Source organism: Hakea prostrata, chromosome 9 (genome assembly GCF_041222555.1).
Source record: "Hakea prostrata isolate BN-2017 chromosome 9, UWA_Hpros_2, whole genome shotgun sequence".
Lineage (NCBI taxonomy): Eukaryota > Viridiplantae > Streptophyta > Magnoliopsida > Proteales > Proteaceae > Hakea > Hakea prostrata.
The window spans coordinates 47,711,273-47,719,466 of NC_142608.1; the positions used below are offsets into that span (position 1 = coordinate 47,711,273).

The window sequence follows — 8,194 nt, forward strand, 5'->3', positions numbered from 1 at the left end:
CTCACACACACATACGCCCCCTCCCATGTTATTGTGCAACATATGGTTATTTTTTCCTATAACAACTTTCACTTCTTGTCCAGTACCTGTGAATGAGAAAAAAAAAAAAATCAAAGAAGAGAAAAAGATTCCCAGGTTTTTTTCAATTGCGGCTTTCCCTTATTTCCCAACATTGATCTTCACGAATTTCTCGTGGGTGGGGACTGACAGGCGAAGATCCAAGTCTGTGGGGTTAGAGTAATCCCAATCCCTCGTTCTGTACTGCCAGTACATCGTCTCAAGGAAATAGGCTTGAGCCCTCTGGTCAATTCAGGTTCATCGGCCGAAGGTCATGTGCCCAGTAGAACACCATCGATTTGGGGCCGAGTCTGAAAATTATTAATATTCAAAGATGAATTCTCCTCTTAAATATATAGTAGAAGAAGAATGTGAGAGTAGAATCCCTTGTCCTCTACATAGAGGATTGGATTGATTGTGCTTTTTAACCTTAATTGGCAAAACCAGAACTCTGATCCAAAGTCAGCGTCAAATCTCTTTAGCTGTCAGAGTATCTGGGGCGTGGGCCAGCTATTCTGACTCTAGATGCCCCTGAAGCAGAATCTAACAAAGCCAAAGAGGGAGAATTCCAAAATAGGTACCTCATCTTTGTAGCATAACTTTCATCTGTTACAGTAAGAGATTTTAATTTCTTATGCTTCCAGAATCAAATGTAGCCAACTCTGTTCCTTTCGGACCAGAAATAAAGTAGGAAAAGGCATCCCCGTGTTTGCATCTCTCCCTCCTCACACGTACTGGTTACATCTTTAATAGCTTAACTTTCATCTGTTACAATCCTTGCCCCCCCCCCCCCCCCCCCAAAAAAAAAAAAAAAAAAAAATCATCTGTTACAATAAGCCATTTCTTTCATCCATTCCTGCATTCCTTCTAGTTTTCAAAGAGCAGAAACTTCTTCAGTTCTTATTTGGCAAGATGCTCTGGTTTTTCCACGACTACCTTTGCAAAGTATAACTGAACTCCAAGTATGATCCAAGTAATGGTTCTCGCTATTCAATTCTTTTTGGAATTGTATTTCTTGAACCTATTTCTTGAACCTATTTCTTGAACCAAAGTCACACATCATTTCTCAACACTCCAACCATTTTTGCAGTACAACCTTTTCTACTTTCTAGCTCCCTTCAACTTGCACCGGGTCACTACTCATGGTTATTCAATGAGCTTCACTCATACATGGGAAGCCCAAGGTGGATAGTTCTCGTTGTTTTGTCTTTTACACTGTTCAAATCCAATCTAACTTGCTCCACATTCTTCCAGGAAATCCTCGAGATTGAGTTCATCCCCATATGATTTCAACAGCTCAGTCAGTCCCCCCAAGGCCTCATAAATCTTGTCTCTGCAATTATGCCTCTCATCTAATGAGTAGAACTCCATAACGCCATCATTCACCTCAATTGAACTACACCCTGGGATTTTTCTTACCCCCATCTTCTTGGCAAGAACTTTCAATTTTGCCACATCTTCCCATCTCCCAACATCTCCATAAATATTTGAAAGCATAACATAATTTGCAGGATTATTTGGCTCAAGCTCCATGAGATGCTCAAGAGCAAGCTCAGCCAATTCGACATTTTTGTGAACCCGACAAGCTCCAAGTAAGGCACTCCATGTAACACTATCTGCTTTTATAGGCATCTTTCTGACAAAATCTACAGCCTGGTTGAGCAAACCAGCCCTGCCTAAAAGATCAGCAATACAACCGAAATGCCCAATGTGAGGCACGATGGAGTACTGATCAGTCATTGACTGGAAATACGAAAGGGCATTCTCAACCAAACCCATGTGAGTGCAGGCGGACAACACTCCGATGAAGGTGATTCCATCTGGTTTTTCTCCCATACTCTTCATGCAATCAAAGGCATTTAAGGCATCAGACCCCCGACCATGCATAGCCAACCCACAAATCATGCTATTCCAAGTAATCAGATCTTTGAATTCCATGTCGTTGAAGACATTAATTGCACTTTCAATGCTTCCACATTTGGAGTACATGTCAATCAATCCATTGCCTACATACACATTTCTCTTAAATCCATTGCTGTCAGCATAAACATGTAGCCATTTGCCTAGATCAAGTGCCCCTAATCTAGCGCAAGCAGACAAGACTGTCACAAGGGTTGTATCATTAGGAACAATATCTGACTTACATAGCATTTGCTTGAATGCAACCAAAACATCAAAAAACCGACCATGATGTGCATATCCCCCAATTAGACCATTCCAAGAGAAGATATTCCTCTCTGGCATAGTTTCGAACAACTCCTCAGCAGCCTTGAGATCATCATTGTTCACATAACCAACCAAAATAGTGTTCCAAGACATCACATCACGGTTTGGCATCTGATCGAAGAGCTGCCGAGCCCTTAACATGTCACCTGACTCAATGTACCCAGAAACCATGGTATTCCATAGCACAACATCACGTTCTAATGTCAGATCAAAAAGCTTACGAGCACGATCAACGTCGTTAACCAAAATATATCCAGATATGACAGCAGTCCATAAGACCACATTCTTCACAGGCATTTCACAGAACACTTGGTGAGCAGATTCGATGGCTCCTCCACCCGAATACATATCTATCAGTGTAGTCCCAACAAAAGGGTTCCCTTGAAACCCAGATTTGACTACAACGCAATGCACCTCCTTACCTTCTTGTAAAGCAAAAATCTTTCCGCAAGATTTGAGTACCAAAGGGAACGTGAAAGCGCTGGGCTTTACGTCCTTGCTCATCATCTGATTGAAGAGATCCAAAACCTCCATGTAGAATTTGTTCTCAGCGTAGCCTTTGAACATTGCATTCCAAAGCACCGAATTTGGGTCTGGCATTCGATCGAAGAACAAGCGGGCATAGCCCATCTTCTTCGACTCGGCACAGGCTGTAACGATTTTGGGTGCAATATACTCGTTATGCTGGAGGCCATTAGTAATTATCTGATCTTGTATCTGCTTAAGTTGTTTCAGATTCTTACATGTTTGTACAAGTGATATGAATCTTTCTTCGAGAAGTCGATAGGGTGATTTCTGAATTGGTTTTAGAAGAATCTTCGCAATTTTGTGAGACAACCCTGTTTCTCTGGGAAGAAACGATTCGAGACAATAACAGAATAACGAAATTTTCGAAGCCGTCAGAAGAGTACGAATTTGATGGATACCAAAAAGGCAGCTTCAACCTGTTTGAAGTGGAGAGTTTTGGCCAAAGGGGTATGTTAAAGCGGTAAAGATTCAACTTCCCTTGGGGAGGTCTTGGGTTCGCACCCACTTGGGCGGCATTAATATAAAGCTCACCCCCTGAGGAAGTAAATTGTGGTGCGCGCAAGCTAGCCCGGATAAACCTCAGTTCCAGAAAAAAGTGGAGAGTTTTGGAATCTCTGATTTTAATTTAATTTTATTTTTTTGAATCAAAATTTCATTAAGAAGAAAGGGCAGGATAGGAAACTGAACATAAACTTAGTAACCAATCAAAGAAACATGACCAATAACTCGGGGTTTGAACCGAGTGGGCCTTCCGTGCTAGATGATCCGCAACACAGTTGATCTTCTAGAATTTGATGTCTTCAATTACAAGTAGTATAAAAGTAGGGGGTAAGATTGAATCATATAAGTAACTCACTAGGAGCTGAGAGTTGATTTCTATATCCACAAATTCGAAGCCATTAACTAGAGCTTTAAGCACCGTTGCTCGCATGGCCTCGGCCTCCCCTTCAATTACAAATGAAAAAGATTTTGGTATGGATGCTGCCACTAGAGGCTTTCCTTCCCAATCTCTAATGATGATCCCCATGCCTCCTTGCTTTGTTTTCTTTTGCCAAGTTGTATCGGTATTCACTTGACAAACGGATGATTTGGTTGCTTCCATTCCATTCTTTTCTCCACAATGTTTCTATTTTCAGTCATGGCACTTTGATTCACCTTCTTGACTGATGACCAATATTCTGAGTGTGCTTGGATTGCCATTTGCATTACTTCAATTGGTGATTTCAATGATTCGCCAATTACCCTTTAATTTCGTGCTTTTCACAAAGACCATAAGGTGAAAGATATCAAACTTTTCACTTTTTCTCCTTCTTCTCAAGTATTTGTAAATCTGCTCAAGTCTTCATCCAATCGGCCAATGTGATGAATTCTTTTTGAGAGCTTCTCCATGATAATGGACTACCAAAACACACTCTTTTAGCAAATTTACAATGGAGAAGAGTATGAGTAATGGTTTCTTCATCCCTCCCACAGGCTCCACACAGTCGGTCCATTTTCATTCCCCTCTTGTTTAACTCATTTGAGATGGCTAAACTGTCATTATATACTCTCCACAAGAAGTTTTTCACTTTGGGAAGAGTTTTACACTCCCAAATATCCATCCAATTTGTTGAATTCATTTCTTCCCAGTTATGCACCTTTGAGGAGGATGGAGTTCTTTCTTCTTCTCTTTCTTGGATTCTTTCAAGCAATATATAAGCTGATTTAACTGAGAATGTACCATTGGTGCTAGCACCCCATACTTGCGTGTCTTGGGATAGAAATAAAGCTAATGGTATGCTAAGTATTGCCTCAACCTCGAATGGTAAGAAATACCTCTTTATCTTTTCTTCTAATCATGTTTGACTTTGGGGATGAATGATGTCCGCTACCATCTTGATGTCACACTCCTCAAGTTTTGGAGATGTAACTCTAAAGTTGTCCAAACCCGTATCCCATCTTGCATTCCATATGCTCACTTGGGTTCCTGTATCCACCTTCCATAATAAGCATTGTTTAAGAACCTCTTTTCCTTCTTGTTAAACTAAATCAATGAAAGAAAGAGTTCTAGATCCTTTACCTTAGTGATATTCTACAATGAATATAAACATTGGAGGTGCCTCTTTGCGTTCCCTTTTCCTTCTTTCAGCTTGTGAACTCTATATGTTATTTCCACGCTTTCAAATCGGCGAACCACAGTGATGGAGGTTCAGGATTAGCTTGGAGAATTTGTAGAGCATGGGAGAGTATTCTAAATCATGTGTTTCTATTTGGTTTTCCATCCCTCTATTTATAATGTTTTCCCTCAACCCTAATTCCTTAATTAGGGTTTTCCTTAGACTCATCTTAGGGAGGGAATATTAGAGTCCTATTTAGACTCAATTAAATAGAGGATTAGTCATCTTGGACTACATAACCATCTTGCCGCCACCTATGGCATAAATTGTAGTGGGACCCACCCACTATTATTAACATCTCCCACTCGCCATAAGGTGGTGGAGTTATCCAAATGCTCTCATCAACCCTAATCCTTTCAATGCGGAAATGGAATGTGTGACCTAAGAGATGTATCTAGGGTAGGAATGCTATATCAAGTCTCCACCTAACCAACATAGCACATCACTCGAAAATTATCTCATTATACCCTAAACAATTCAATTGTACCCAGTTCCACATTCTCGATCCCTCATAGTGAGCAATGTGAACTATCCTCATATGATGTACTCATGACTTTGTCCAATGACAAGTCGCTCAGGCAATGAGTCACATCACTGATGGGTATAGAATGAAAAGTTTTCCCATAGCCCTCATGTCATCTGGATTATCCCCAACTGCTTTCCTAGTCTTGCCCTGCGAGACCGCATCATCCATGATCCTAAGGAACAAGCTAAAGTAGCATCATTGGGTGTCCTCTTCATGGCATAGTCTAAAGTAAAGGGTACAAGTAGGATCAACAAAATGTAATCCTAATGACTCACACAATGATGAAGCAGGGATCCATTCAATCACTCTCATCATCGGTCGACTTCAGCACATCCAACAAACATGCATGTTGTGGCATATCTCCCACTGATATGGGCATGTCACAAAAGAAAAAAATAGGCCATACGAATTTTGGTTCAGTCGCTACCTAAAGCGCCTAACCTGATTCTTCTACAATTATCACACATTGATCAATTATAAAATATTCACATTAGGCTACAATCCAGGCAACACAGAAATGTGATGATTATAAGTTCGACCACTGTGGTCTCATCTTAGTTCCAACTAAGGCACCTGACATTGGTTTGAAAGCCCCCTAAAGCCTTACAAACCATAGGCTCATCTTGCTCGCTATCTACAAGTGCCAAGGTGAATTACCCATGTGAGTGGGTAAATTCCATGCCTAGTGACATCATTATAAAATATACTAACTCACTTATCATAAACATGCATCAAATATGCACGTAAAAAATGATTTCATTATGTCCAAAAGAAGATGTCTTAAAAAATAAAAGAACAAATGTCATCCACGTCTAAGACCTAGACTCCTAACATGTGCCAAAAACACATCCCTTGGTATAGGCTTAGTCAATGGGTCAGCCACCATGTTGGATGTGGAGATGTGCTTTAAGACAACTTCTCCCTTCGCAATCATATCTCGGATAAAATGGTAGCGAATCTCTATGTGTTTGGCTTTTCCATGGAATATAGCATCTTTAGAAAAAGCCAAAGCTGCTGTACTATCAGTGTGTAGGAGCACCATATCATCTGAATGTGAGAATAGGTTGAGACTTCTCAAGAATCTTCTAAGCCAAACTACCTCTTGAACAACAGCTGAGCATGCAACATACTCAGCCTCCATCGTGGAAAAAGCAATGCATGTTTGCTTCTTGCTACTCCAAGTAATAGCTCCACCTCCAAGGACAAATACATAACCTGAGGTAGACTTTCACTCGTCTTGATCACTGCCCTAGTCAGCATCACTGTAACCTCTCAACCTCAAATCTGAACCACTATATGTGAGCATGAAATTTGTCGTCCCACGAAGGTAAGGGGAAATCCTTTTTACTGCCTGCCAATGGGTAAGTCCTGGGTTACTCTGGTAACGATTGACCATCCCAACAGCATAGCAGATATCTGGGCACGTGCATATCATTGCGTACATCAGACAACCAACCGCAAAAGCATAGGGTACTCTTGACATTTGATTTTTCTCTTCTTCATTCTTAGGGCATTTATCTAGGCTTAGTCTACACGTTTTGTCCATTGGTGTGTCAATGGGCTTAGAATTTTGCATGTTGAATCGTTCAAGGACTTTCTCTAAGTAAGTTTGTTGAGACAAACCAAGAAAGTTCTTTGAGCGATTCCTCACTATCTTGATGCCTAACACAAAGTTGGCTTCGCACATGTCCTTCATCTCAAATGTGAAGGAGAGCCACTCTTTAGTAGCGACTATCATGTCAATGTCATTCCTTGCTAAAAGGATATCATCGACATATAAAGAGAGAACTAAGAATCCTTTCTTGGACCGTTTTATATAAACACAATGATCTTCTTCAATCACATCAAAGCCATTAGAAATTATGGCATGATGAAATCTAAAATACCATTGTTTGGACGCTTGTTTGAGGCCATATATGGAACGTTTAAGGCAGCAAACTTTGCGCTCATGTCCCTTGGACTCAAAACCCACTGGTTGATCCATATAGATCTCTTCGTCCAGTTCTCCATTGAGAAATGCCGTTTTAACGTCCATTTGAAAGAATTTAAGATCTAGTCTTGCCACAATGGACAATATAAGACGAATGGATGCTATCCTCACCACAAGGGAGAATGTCTCATCATAGTCCACACCCTCTCTTTGGGTGTAGCCTTTCGCCACAAGTCGTGCCTTATATTTGTCAATTGATCCATTGGCCTTACGCTTAACCTTAAGAATCCATTTGTTCCCAATAGTTTTGCAATTAGGTGGAAGATTAACTAACTCCCAGACCTGGTTCTTTTCCATAGAACTCAACTAATCTTCTATAGCAGCCAACCATTTGTCCTTAGCATGTGATGATAGCGCTTCTTTTAGGGATGCAGGCTTCTCCTCATCAGCTAAGGCACAAAAAAGGGCGTCCCCTTCAATCTCAAATCGACGATGGGGAATATGTCTTCTTGTGCTTCTACGTGCATTGAGATCACAATCGCTTATGGGTGTGTCCCCATTAGGTACACTCCCACTAGGTTCACAGTCTGCATTCATGCTCCCACTTGGTGCACTATGACCAATATCTTCTCTAGCGACTAAAGGATGTGTTCTTTCCCCACCCTTGCCAAGAGGATTTGGTATGCTGTGATCCTCTTCTATCTCATAGAGGTCAAGATCTCTTTGCGCATCAGATAAACTAAGGTAATCTGCTTCTAGAACTTGACATCT

General features: G+C 40.9%; 1 pseudogene; it reads right to left on the bottom strand.

The window, feature by feature from the left end:
- Positions 1–867: 867 nt before the first annotated feature.
- Positions 868–3,216, bottom strand: LOC149005374 (pentatricopeptide repeat-containing protein At1g08070, chloroplastic pseudogene; annotated as a pseudogene).
- Positions 3,217–8,194: the final 4,978 nt, after the last annotated feature.